General features: G+C 40.4%; 1 protein-coding gene and 1 long non-coding RNA gene across 4 annotated transcripts in view; both read right to left on the bottom strand.

Moving 5' to 3' along the window:
- Positions 1-13,263, bottom strand: part of strbp (spermatid perinuclear RNA binding protein) — a gene marked incomplete in the record, with an annotated part of 76,120 nt that overhangs the window by 54,686 nt on the left and 8,171 nt on the right.
- LOC133974681 (uncharacterized) lies at positions 120-2,787 on the bottom strand. The gene is made up of 4 exons (XR_009924684.1): positions 2,654-2,787; positions 2,238-2,314; positions 1,837-1,929; positions 120-899 (listed from the first exon to the last, which is right to left on the bottom strand). It is a non-coding gene; the product is annotated as an uncharacterized LOC133974681 (long non-coding RNA).

Raw genomic sequence — 13,263 nt, 5'->3', positions numbered from 1 at the left:
AAGTGTTACTTCAACAATCTAAGTGGCTCAAATATCTATACAGGAATGAAAAAAAGGTTCCAATCTCCTAAAATAATCGGAGTTACAATTAAACATAATAAATCAAGGTAATAACACAGTTGAATGTTCAAATATATCAATTGTTTTTAATTTTTCTTCCATTTATATCAACTTTTTTTCTTAAAGATTGCCTTGAAAGACATCCACAAACACAGCTCAATATCAATATCAAGATCAATAATACAGTAAACACAACAGTTCTTTCCCACCAATGGGAAATAACCCACAAGCTGACAAGTGCACTTTTGTATTCCTGAATAATGTTACTCAAAAATCACTAAATAAAAACTACATATATATAAAAAATAAAAAAAAAGTGCAAAGTGGCTTTACTCAATGAGCGCAAAAACCTGACAGGGTAATAACTGGCAATGGATCTCACATACATGTGAATGAATATACATACATGTACAGCCTCTATACTTGCTGATGAACCCATGGGCTGACAATTTGAGTGGAGTGTGTTAATTTAGTGAACAATAAAAAACAACTAAATCCACTCGTACATTTGCATTCTAACTCAACAAGAGTTTTTTAAGACTTTGCAATTTTGGTGGGAGTTTGTCCTCTCCCAAGCCAAGCATCACTCTTTGAATGAAGCAGAAAGTGTTTTTCATGGCTTTAGGGTAGTCTAAATGCAAAGCGTATGACATTCCAAACAAAAGGCAAAGTGCCTCAGGTAGGTTCTGGAGTTCATCCATTACAATACCTCCCTCAACAATGATGGCAGTAGACATTGGGTGAAGGTGGAGCTGATTTGGAAGGAGTTGCAGATCTTCAGGGAGAACAGTCAGCACCCCGACAGATACTTTTACCCAGGTCTCATCAGTGTCACAATCCTGTGATGAAACCAAACAAAAACATTACATTGCAACAGGGAAATGTTGTTGGCAGTTGTTGTGTCCTGCCCGACACTGCCTTCCAGCCTTGTGCATTAAAGGAATACTTTCTCTATCATTTTCATAGTGAGACAACATGATCAATACCTTTTTTGTGTCTGTACATCCAGTAGCTGGCTTTCAGCTCTTAACATCACGGCTTAGCTCAGCGCAAACAATGGCAGTGGATAGAAGTCAGTGGCATACTCGGTAAAAGTGAACAAAATATTCACTGCCATGATTTGCGCTAAGCTAAGTTGAAAACATTTAAGATTTTTTTGAGGCATTTCTGCTTTATTTGATAGTGACTGTGGAGTCAGCTCTCTCAATGGGTCAGAGAGGCAGACACTCTCTCTACATTTAAGTCCAGGCTTAAAACCTTCCTCTATGACAGAGCTTTTAGTTAGGGCTGGTTCAGGTAGCCCTTAACCATTTTATAGCTACGCTGCTATAGGCTTAGACTGCTGGGGGACACATCTCCTACTGTGTCCTTAGCACAGCGACCCCAGGTTTGAATCTGTCCTGGGCCATTTGCTGCATGTTATCCCCTCTCCCTCCCCCTGGATTTACTGTTTCTCTCCACTGCATCATTCAAAATAAAACAGAAACCACAAAAAAGAATATCTACAAGGTCTTGTACTTAAATAACTCAGTTTTGGAGATCAAAGGTATTCCTCTCACTTCACAGGAGTTAGGCTGGTAACTTCACCCTTCTGGTAGACATCAAACTGTCAGTCAGCAAGCAGCCCATGCCAATGTTTGTACTGAACTCATGGATATATTCAGTATTACGTTTTTTTTGTTTTTTTATCTCACTCTAATTGAGACACTGGTAAATACAAATCAAATTTCCCCATAACTGTGTGTGCTCCTTTAAGATGCTCCTATGAAAATTTACGAAGCAGGTGTTGTAGAAGTCACTGGGGTCATAACCAAGTAGAACAGGGAGGCCTCGGAGTACAACGGTGCGTACCGCTGTCACATCTGGTTTCTAGAAGTGGATGATGAACAAATTCAGCTATAGATAATGCAGCATTTAAAAGCTACAGTAAAACCTCCATGTTTTAGGCGACAGTGTTTTAACAACTGTCCTCTTTTGTCTGCGGAAAAGAGGCACTGCTTACAGTTCCAAAGCATCTGCAAGAAATATTTTCAAAGGAGATTATAAGTAAGAATAGTCTCTCAATTTAATCTAATTAAGGTGCAGCACTTTGTCAAAAACTGTTCTACTGCTGGTGGTTATAACTCCTTAAAGGAATAGTTCACCCAAAAATGAAAATACGGTCATCATCTACTCACCCCCTTGCTGATAAGATGTCAGGTGAAGGTTTTTTAGCCCTCTAAGCACTGCTGGAGCTCCACGGGGAAACAGCTTCCTGTATTTTTCCAAACAATGGATGTCTGCTGTAAGCACAGGCAAAACCGAATAAAAGTACCCCCAAAAAAGGTTTAAAACCCTCCAAACTTCTCATGAGCCATAATCCATATGTCCGGAACCCGCAACATGCAAAATTACAAAATGACTGCTCGTGCACGTGTGCCTAAAAGCTAACAGCATACAGACGGATTTAGCCTGTAAACATATATTAAATGGCAACTTTTGCACATAAATTTACATGACGCTGGTTCTGGACATATGGATTATGGCTCACAAGAAGTTTTTTGGATTTTTTAAGATGAAATGTCCCCCATAATATAAACTACTGGCATCTCACCTCCAGTGCAGTGGGCCCACGTTGTCAAAGCAGCTCTTCAATAGCTCTGAGCACTTGTTCTGAAAGAGAAAAATATTGTAGTTACAAGGAAGTTCCACTGATGTTGTGGTTTGTAGATTACTGACACGTTCCTTAATATGTGCATACTTAACACTGGTATTACAGGAACCTGTTTTTAATAATAAAGTACAAGGTCAGGCAAATCCAACCTTGGGCTATAGTTTCCTAATAATTTTGGTCAAAAAAATTATCAGATTTTGCTCCTATTATGAAGTAGTTCTCTGTCCTCACATTGGCACAGCAGTTTAGAATGGGAGCGGATGGAAAAATATGAAAGTGTAACATTTTAATTTTATTAGACCTCAAAGGTATTCATGTAATTAATCAATCTTAATTTATATAGCACATGTCTACACCCAATGTGCTGCACGTGATAGAAAGACACTGCAACAAAAACAAAAACCACAGGTGAGCAAGGGCACAAAAATTAAGATAGCATTAGGCAAAATCAACTAATAATGGAGGCACATTGCTTAAAATTCAGGCTAAAATGATGTCTTAAGATTTCTTTTTAAATATCATAGGTAGAGGTCATGATTTAAAAATTAGGGTTAGGGCTAACGCTAGCTAGCGAACGCTAACGCTAGCTAGCGAACGCTAACGCTAGCGCTAGCGCTAGCTAGCGAACGCTAACAGTCGTAGCAGTAATTCAAACATATTAACAGAAACACTTGCTTGATAACTTACCTTATTATTTTTCAAAAGAATAAACAAGACGGCGCAAAAGTCGAGTCAGCAGGCTGCCCTCGGTGCCCCGGCCTGTGTGCTGGACTGGCGAGCGGGAGAGACTGAATGTTGCTACTGCGCATGCACACTTCTTCTTCTTCTTTGAATGCGCAGTGGGAGTGAGACTGTGTTGGCTACTTATTGTTGCGAGTGAGCATAACTCTAAATAAAGTAATCTTCACTCTAAACACTAAGTATTTTGCGTTTTTCACCATGCAAGTAACTCTTACTTGATAAATACCAGTCATAAGTGCATATTGTTGATAACCTAGTAAAGTTAACTAATAAATGTATGTCAGGGCAGCTATTGGATTTTACAGTGTAGTGTATAATCTAGAGTTTAAAATATAATTGATTATTGGGCAAATAGCATCTAACAACTGAGTATGCAGGCAAATGATTCTGGTGCAGAGGATAGGATTGAGGGTTTGAAACTGACGGCTATAGCTGCAGCTTGTCCGTGTGAAGTTTCCATGTTCTCCTCATGTATGCATGGGTTTACTACCGGTACTCCAGCTTCACAGAATCTTCCCCACTCTAATTGTTCTGTAGGTGTGACTGTGAATAGTTGTCTGTCGCTGTGTGTTGGCCCTGTGATGGATTAAACCTTGCCTCTCGCCCAGTGTCTGCTGGAATTGGCTCCAGCCCTAGGCTAGTATATAATGGATGGGTAATGGATGGATATTTTGATAATCGATCAATAATAACTTTATTCTGGCCCTTAAACATTTATTGGTTCCTGCTCCTCAAGCGTAAGGACTTTCTGTTTAGCTTTGTCTCGTGTGATAATAAACTTACCTGATTCTCCGACAATCATCATAAAGCAATGTAGATGTCAATTTCCCGCATATTTTGATCATGATTAAACAAATAATCAAGATAATTCATGATTACTAAATATGTTGCAGCTGTAATTTAATCATTATTTTGTCTCAATGCATCATTTGTATTACAGGTTGAACAAATCATATCGTAATTTTACGGTTTTCTAAAAACTTGAATAGTTCTGCAGTATTTCTGTGGCTTCAGCTCCATGGTCTGAGTCTATCCAAACTGTGAACCAGCAACAGCAAGCATCCATTGTGCCTGAAGGTTACACACAGAGGGATGGATTGAGCTTAGTAAAATATGTGTTAAATCTCCAGTTGTATTAAGTATCTCAGCAGATCAGTCTGATCATTTTCTTGTGATATAGATTTCATGAAATCTGCAAAGTGGAGGCACAAGTGAAAACAGAGCCGGCAGTTCTTACAGGCAAAGACACACAAGTGTGTCAGAATTCTTAAAGACACCAACACAACATCGAGTCGAGGAGTTCTCTAAAGGCAGAGTAATGTTTGCCTTCCAGTGACACGTTGGCTGATTAGATGCTCTTTTTCACGTCATGGCTTTGCATCTCCCTGTACACCCTGTCATTCCTAGTATACGCGTCCAGTTGTCTTTTTATCCTGGTTTATAGTCTGTGCTGCAGTGAGTAAGTGTGGTGCTCGCCCAGATCTATCACATCAGCCTGACAACTGACAGAGTGTTAAAACAGAAAATGACGGGAGGGGTCGACCGCTTGTGTTCCTCTCACCCACACTTCTATCAATGCACACGAGCACACAAACCCTCAATGAGAAAGACTGACTAAGTCTTTTGCCCTAGGCTCCATACAGTAGCTCTTAACAAATTCAAGTCTTGCCCAATCACTTCCCCTCTATCGGGGGTTGCCATAGCAACCTGCCTGCCTCCTTGTCAGTACTTCGGGAAGGGTGAGACTTCAGTGTCAGTGTGTGTATACGTGTGAGTGTGTGTGTGTGTGTGTGTCTGAGTGGTAACCCCACCACATGGGGTCTTAACACTTCCTATCTGGCAAGCTTTCATTCACACCCTTACTGGACATCCGAGTTGGGAATGTGTGAGACGGCGGAGAGGTGAGTCGTTGTGAAATTGCTTGTGAACCCCCCCCCCTATTCCCATAAAGAACTGAAACAATGTCTAAAGAAAAATATCCTGAACTCTATATTATGAAGAGAATGAACTGTGCTCCATCATCTGTGGGGAAAAAAACTAACATTTTACAACTGAATGCAAAAGAAACTGAGATCATTTCTCAGTCAGTGTAATCTTACTTACTGCTCGATGGTATAGGATTTAGTGCTTCTTATTGTGTTTTATCTAAATATTACACATTAACGTTTTAAGGTTTTAAATGAGCGATTTAAAAAAAACGTCACCCTAGACACTAGGAATCTTTAATGAGCTTTCTCTTTTTATATTCAAGCTCTAGAGTGATAATTAAGTAATTATAGCTGTAGCCTTACTGCAAACAATATCTTGTATTTACTCTCACATCCCAGGGTGATGCACTGACTGCATTGACTATGTGCACTGCTGTAAGTTTGTGTGTCATTGTGTTGAATTGTTCTAGCATAGTTTTTATTTTATATTACTCTCTTCTGTTCTTTCCTACCTGTATTTATTCTGCACCTGTGCATCCTAGGATTTTGTCTGCTTTGTCTTCTCCTACTTCTATTACAGGGTAGAAAAGTCCAGGATTGAATGATATGGAATTGCGTATTGTGTGTGTGTGTGTGTGTGTGTGTGTGTGTGTGTGTGTGTGTGTGTGTGTGTGTGTGTGTGTGTGTGTGTGTGCGCATGCTCTGACGTAGATGACAAGAATGATAGAAACACTTGAGGATCAACATCTCACTAAAACTCTCACCATCTGCCCGCCAGCGGACAAATATAAACACAGTTCCCTCTTACTCTGCTATTTCTTTATCTCCCTGCATCGCTCCACTTTTCTCCCTGTTCTCGCTCTCTGCAGCCCTGCCATCCATCATCATTAGGTAGAGAATCGATGACCTGTCTACACCTGAAACCACTCTCTGTCCCTTTACTCTCTGGGGAGGAGAGGGGGGAAAGGAGGGCAGGGCAGAGGAGAGGAGAGCAAAGGAGAGAAGAGGGGAGGAGAGGAAAGGAAAGGGGAGCAGAGCAGAGGAGAGTAGAGGAGAAGGAGAGGGGAGGTTTACAAGTTGAGGAAAAAATGTGTTCTTTTCATTTATTCAAGTTATAAAAATTAATATAAGAAACTACTACTGTTCTTTATTCTGGTGGTTTCATATTTAGCACTGATGAACCTTTGATCGCTTTCCCTGAGAATGAGTTTTTGGGAAAATCCAATTATAAACTGATCTAAAATTATTCTCAGCCATTATATTTACATTAATTTGTTATTTATTTACATACATATTATTCACATCACATCAAGAAGGTTCCCGGTTTAAATCCTTCCATTCTGTGTGGAGTGTGTATGATCTAATCGTGTTTGCATGGGGTTTCTCTGGTTTCTCCCGAAGTCCAAAGACATGCAGATTAGGGTTGGATTAATGGCGACCTGTCCAGGTTGCATCCTGCCCATCGCCCAATGTCAGCTGGGATTGGCCCCAGCTCCCCCGCACCTCTAAAAGGCTAAGTGGTATAGATGAATGGATATACTGCCCAGAAAAAATTCCCACATTCACAAAAACCTTAATTTCTGAGCATCTGAAGCCGATCAACGTGTTAGACACAATTTCCAGATGCCTTTTGTTGGTTACTTGTTTAAAAAAACGTACAACATGCATACATCTAATACAGCTCTAAAGGAACATCAGACATCCCATCTAAATGGACGACCCACAATTTCATCCAATGCATTTTTGTAAAGTTGGAAAACGCAGCTCTTCCATCTCGACTGAGCTGCTGCACCAGCTACAGCAACACCAAATAAACTCAAGTTCCACATGAATGATATAATAATAACTGGGATCTTAAAATAATAGTTATTCACTGTCTGTCAAAGTACGTTTTAATGATTTGCTTTTTTTCCATTTTCCCCTCAGATTTTCCTCAAATTACTGTCAGCCTGTATCCTGAACCGAGCGGAGGAGGGAGCTGATGAATCTTCACATCTCTACTGGAGCACAAACGATCAAAGCCTGCACAGAAACGAGGAGAAGAAGCGCCGGATAGCGAGAAGGGAAAAGGACGGGAGCAGCTAAGATGGAGGAAGAGAAGAGGGGATGGATACGGAGGAGGGGAGGACAGGCAGAGGACAAAGTATTGTCTCCTGTTAATATGTAAAAATAACTCTGTTGCTGCCTGGTGGAGGAGCTAACTGGGTCAGAGAATTCCCAGAGAGCGAGAGAGAGATGGAGTAAGTGAGTAGAGGGAGACGAGAGAGAGAGAGGGAGAGAGGTATCACATTGATTCAGTCTGTGGAATCAGTGTGAAGCAGAAGTCAGTCTCTCTCACCTCAGGCTGTGAATGCTGGGAGGCATCTCATGTCCACGCCATGTGTCTGTTCATCCATCCATCAATCCTTCTAATGGTACGTTCTTTCCACCCCACCCTCCTGTATATCTTCATCCCCCCCTTTCCTTTGTTTACACCCCCCTTCTTTCCTTCCTCTTCTAATAAACAAAGCCTCTGCTTCGTTGCACACACTTCCCTCTCTCTCTCTTTCTCTCACTGAGGTCCGCTCTTGCATTCAGCCTTGACTCTGTCACTGTAAATACACTCTTTTGAAATATGTCATCCCAAGGTGAATACAACTCAGTGAGTAAAACATTACCAGTCAGTCTATCAGCTAAATACCATCTAATCACCCATCAATTTGACACATGTTGAATTAGAACGCCCCTCAGTCGAACACATTCCTCAGCTGAGGCCAAACCGTGCCCTTAAATTCAATCAAGCTGCAACAAATTCAACACCCACTCATATCTCAGTTCCCTAAATGTGCCTATTTTTATTATCAAGACCTGTTCTCTGGCAAAACTGTGGACATTTTTCAATCTAATGGTGAAGAAAGTGAAAAATAAATTGCTGGATCCGCACCAAAAGGGAATCGGTTCTTTCCTGACACAAACCACATCCTTCCACTTAGTTTCAAGGAAATCTGTCCAGTCGCTTTTGTGTGATCTTGCTTAAAAAACTAACAGACAGGGGTGAAAACATAACCTCCTTAGCAGAGGTAACTAATACGACACAGATCATTTGGATAATATGTTTGGTCACATGCTCTTTGTTTACTCTTTTCTTTGAACTTATTCCCTTTTTTATCGATTCTCATTTTTTTTACGTATTATCACCGTTCACCTTTTGTTTGATCATTTAGCACTTTTTTAATTTCTCTCAAAACCTTTGTTGCTTTCCTATTCCATCAAATCTATCATATCTCCGATTGTACCTGTCTGTCATATGATAGAATGAAAACTACTCTATGTGTTCCCTGGAAACATTGTAAGAAAATAAATGCTGGAGCTCTTTCTAAGTTTCCCTCTTGCAGGTTTTTAATCTACAAAATGTAATCCCATAAACCACATGTTTCATGGTCTACTGTGTTTCTGGGATTTCACTGTTGCCCCGGCCCCCGCTGCAGCTATAAGACTAAACCCATAAACCATACGATTTGTGCGGGTCAGCAGTTCTGAGCAGTAATTAAAATCTTTATTGATGAAGAATGCTGTAAGCATACTAACTATTATGCTGACTATTAATCAAGCTTCTGTATGTTCTGCACTAGCTGCACGTGCATTAGCCACAGCCATACATCTGAAAGACAAATAAATACTGGAGCATCAATGCAATGGGGAATTTCCCACCTGTGTATTTTCTTTTGGATCGGAATAGTGAGCATGACATTATTTAGGCAAAGATAAAAGAATAATGTGAAACTGGGGGTCATGCAAATAACCTTCTAGAGAAAGTTGATTTATTGCAGAATAAATACGCTGTAGGATTTACCTTTCTCTCTTGTTTTAGGTGAGCTCATACATTGAAATACACAGGCAGAATAGGTGACGTATTGTTGTGACATATTTATTGTAGGAAAATATTGGTGATCCTTCAGAAAACCTTAATTTTTTTATGGATAGGGGTCAGGTGGAGTCATTAATATTTCATTCCCATTCAAAATGAGATAAATTAGTTTTACCTGTATACTTTTTTAATGCATGAAACACATCATTACAAAGTCTTCCTGACCAAACTGCAGAAATATAATTATCCTAAATTACGCACTCTCCTGTATGAATTCATATACGTGACCACAACATACAAGCATGCTTTAACGTGTGTGAGAGCTAAATTTACTGAAAATTATTGCAGGGCTTAAAATGATTAAGGACACAAGGTCTAAATGGATTAACCTGAAGGACTGGTCCAAAATGGGCAGGGCTGTTTCTTGGCTGGCTGACTAGGGGCAACAGAAATAGCCTGAGCTGACTGTGGCATATGTAAAGCTCTGCTGCAGTCCGACAGGGCTCCATGTTTTTACATCTACAGTAAATCACCCTACACCACTCTGCGTACTGGAGCGTACATGTGATGGTGACAGGGGCGGCACAGGGTGTTGGAACATTTACATCCGTGTGGAAGAGACGAAGATAAATATCTCACAGTATTTACTTGGTTCTCTCCTGTTTTTAATGGTTGCAGTGGTACACTGCAGTATTTTTAACGCAGGGCCCAAACACTAAATTTAGTGTGTCCAATTGAAACATAAAACACAGTATTATCCTTGTCATCTGGGGGCCTTTAACTGCAGAAACACTGTAGTGCAGTGTTTCTGCAGCAGATCTTTGACAGCAAACAGTCACTCAGGGTCACTGAGAGAAAGCATTATATAGTGAGGCTTCTGTGAGCCTTCTGTGTGAGTGTAAGCGGAAAAACAGAACATTGTTAGATTGTGTGTGAGCTGAGGTCATGACATTATATGGAAGAGAATCTACAAAATATAAAATACAGCTCAGGTTTTTAACATGAACACAAAATACACAGAAAGTAGTAAGTCTTTGTTTCTCTTTTCTTGCAATTAAATGTATGTTAGTGTGTCCATGATCATTTTTATTCACCCATGTGTATCTACCAAGTGTTGTATGTTTCTGACAGAAAACAATGGTGTGCATTGTTCTGAATCCACTAATAATAAAAAGGTTTAAGGTCCATAAGCATTAAAACAATAAAGCCATTTTACAACTGAGCAGGAGGCTAGCAGATTCAAAAGCCTTTTCCTTTACTGAAGCTTTGCTCTCTAAAAAAACATCGTAACACACCTGACTGAGCCACATTCTACACTCGGTCATACAGACCTGTGTGTGAGCATTTACCTGAAATAACTTTGCATGAGATGCAGATAAGAGAACAGCAGAGACAGAATCCCCAGATAAAGTCAGACTAGAGGTAAATGTTATGCAGAAGTGCTGAAGTGACCAAATGGTTTGAAATTAGGTTTATATTACACAGGAGGGACAGTGGCTAAACCTCATGAGTAAAGGGAACATGGACGTCCTGTTTATCATATAGCAACAGTTATTCTGTTTGCACCTGTGTGTGGTTTACCTACACACAAACACAAAATACACACAACAAGACAAAGCAGTAAATGCATTTCAAACTGTTGGCTGCTGCATAACTGCACTCGACATAATTCAGCTAATAGAGTGGCAAACAGGAAATCATGACTATAAGCTGCACTCAAAGGCGACAGTAGATCTGGCACTGTACCAGTAGTGTGCCAGTGCAGACCAGTGAAGTGCTGACATCATCATAAAGCACACACCACAGTACAAGCTGCAGGTAGTACTACTCTTCACACACACAGGTTCATCCTCTTTGAGGAATATATACCGATGGAAATCTATTGAATAAAAAACGTTGTCCCGCTTGTTTCCACGATTTGTCCATCATCCCAGTATGCCAGACTAAGAAATAATTGGGTCTAAACTGGGAGCTGAATTCCTGATCTGGGAATAGAGCCAGTGAAAAACCCCTCCTGTGACCGTGCTGATCTCTTCTTCATGCACATTTAATTTAATTTAGAAAATAACTCGCCCCTCAACTTAGCTAGTTGTTTGGGTCGGTCCATTAACTCTGCAGTAACACGCCTTGCTCTTTGGCATCCTGTAACAGACAGGTCTCAGAGGAGATGATCCCCCCCCCACCCCCCCACCTGATGGGCACACAGCTCTGCCGGGAAAGGGAAGTAGCTCAGACTACCCATTTCCACACTTGGTATTTTTGCTTCTGGCCCCTGTCAATCCTGAAAGTCATGCGCTGCTTCTCTCTTTGTGGGCTGCACCCTCTCGTTACCATTCAGCTACTTATCACAAAGAGACAATAAAACCTGGCATCGATTACCAATTAGCATCGACCTGCATCGTTGCCCCCACCTCTTCCTTATTTATCGTAAACCAGGTTGGAATTTCGCCCTCTCCTCAACACAAAACATCATTTGAAAGTTAAGGCATTAATATTTAATGTTAAGTTTGTGTTGTGTGGACGCTCCACTAAATCCATTTAAATCACGAACTCAATGACATTAAAGACAACAATAGTGGATGCAGAGGACACATCTCAAACCTTCTGTCCCACACAGCAAAAAGTAGAAAAAATGTATATACAGCACATTTTCCAATAAGATCCTCAATGGAGACACTTTAATAACAAAATCTCTGAGTGTATAAGAGATTTAGAATAATAGTTGCAGGCACTGGGGGGTGGATGGCTCACAGATGCACCACAACAAACCTCAAGTTACATATTGTAAATCTGAATTGAAAACATTTAATACTTTATTCAACCTTAAGCATAACCACATTGTTGATGAGGTACTTATTCCAGCTTGTTTCTCACCTGTATTTAGTAGCTATAAATAATTGTCATTGCAACACAAGATACTGAGAAAAGAACTCACAAATGCTTACAATTACAACACCAAAACAAACCAAAACAATCATTCAATACACAGGATATTTCAGATAAGGTGGAGGTTGTGGCCATAGGTAAGATTCAACTTGGCAGTTACCATGGCACATCAAAGTCGCCCTGAGAAAGACGTGTGTTCTAAACACTACACGGTGTGGAGAAAAACTGTGTGTGTGCAGCAGGGAGAGGCAGACACACACAAAAAAAGCCAATAATATACACATATACACATATTAATAACTGCCTGGCTTTAATAACAAAAAAATCTTGTTTGCCAAGCAGACAATCATTACTCACTTCTGAAGTTCAGCACCACGGAGAGCAAACTTCTCTAACGAAATATAAAATACAGCAAACTTCTAAGGAGTTAAAAACAGATCTGAGCAAAACATCATCGTAAACAGACTCGCCAGCAGCTTCTGTCGCTGTAGAGGATCCACATTTGGATCAAACAGACCACGTTCAGTGTTTCAAACATATATTGTACCTCACACTATACCATGACATCATATCATGATCAGTCTGCTCACAGAGTACAATGATTCAGATGAAACCATGTGGAGAGGAGAGCCTCAATATTTAGGTTCAGACAACTGACTTATAACAATGTGTAGGGGCGTAAGTCAGAATCACGTTCCTAACACAAGCTTGTATAGCATGCAGCACCACATCTTATTATGTCTGTTTAGCAGCTTGACACTGACTGCTCTTTTAAGATATAATCTCATTGATAATAATAATGACTTTATATTATTATTATCAATGAGATTATATGCCAGTGCTTTATCAGAACTCATTTTTTAATCACTCATGAGCTGAGTCTTCTTAACAGAGCCTGGCTGCTTGTTCCACAGGCTGAACTGAAATCTGTCAGAGCTTTCTGCCAGAAGAGCTCACACCACAAGATCTTGACAAGACATCAGTGCAGTGGGGCTGAGTGTATGGGGCTGGAAACTGAGAGGGGTGTAAGCGGCCCTGCTGGGAAAGACTCTTCAGCCTTCTTGAGGTGTCGTGTCTCTTACTCAATGAGCCATTTTCGAAGGAAGGTGCCCACTTGATAACCACAACGTCAGGCCCACGCTCACTCA

This window comes from Platichthys flesus, chromosome 19 (genome assembly GCF_949316205.1).
Source record: "Platichthys flesus chromosome 19, fPlaFle2.1, whole genome shotgun sequence".
Classification (NCBI taxonomy): Eukaryota; Metazoa; Chordata; class Actinopteri; order Pleuronectiformes; family Pleuronectidae; genus Platichthys; species Platichthys flesus.
Note: the sequence above shows the minus strand (reverse complement) of the source record. Positions and strands in the feature narration are given on the sequence as shown.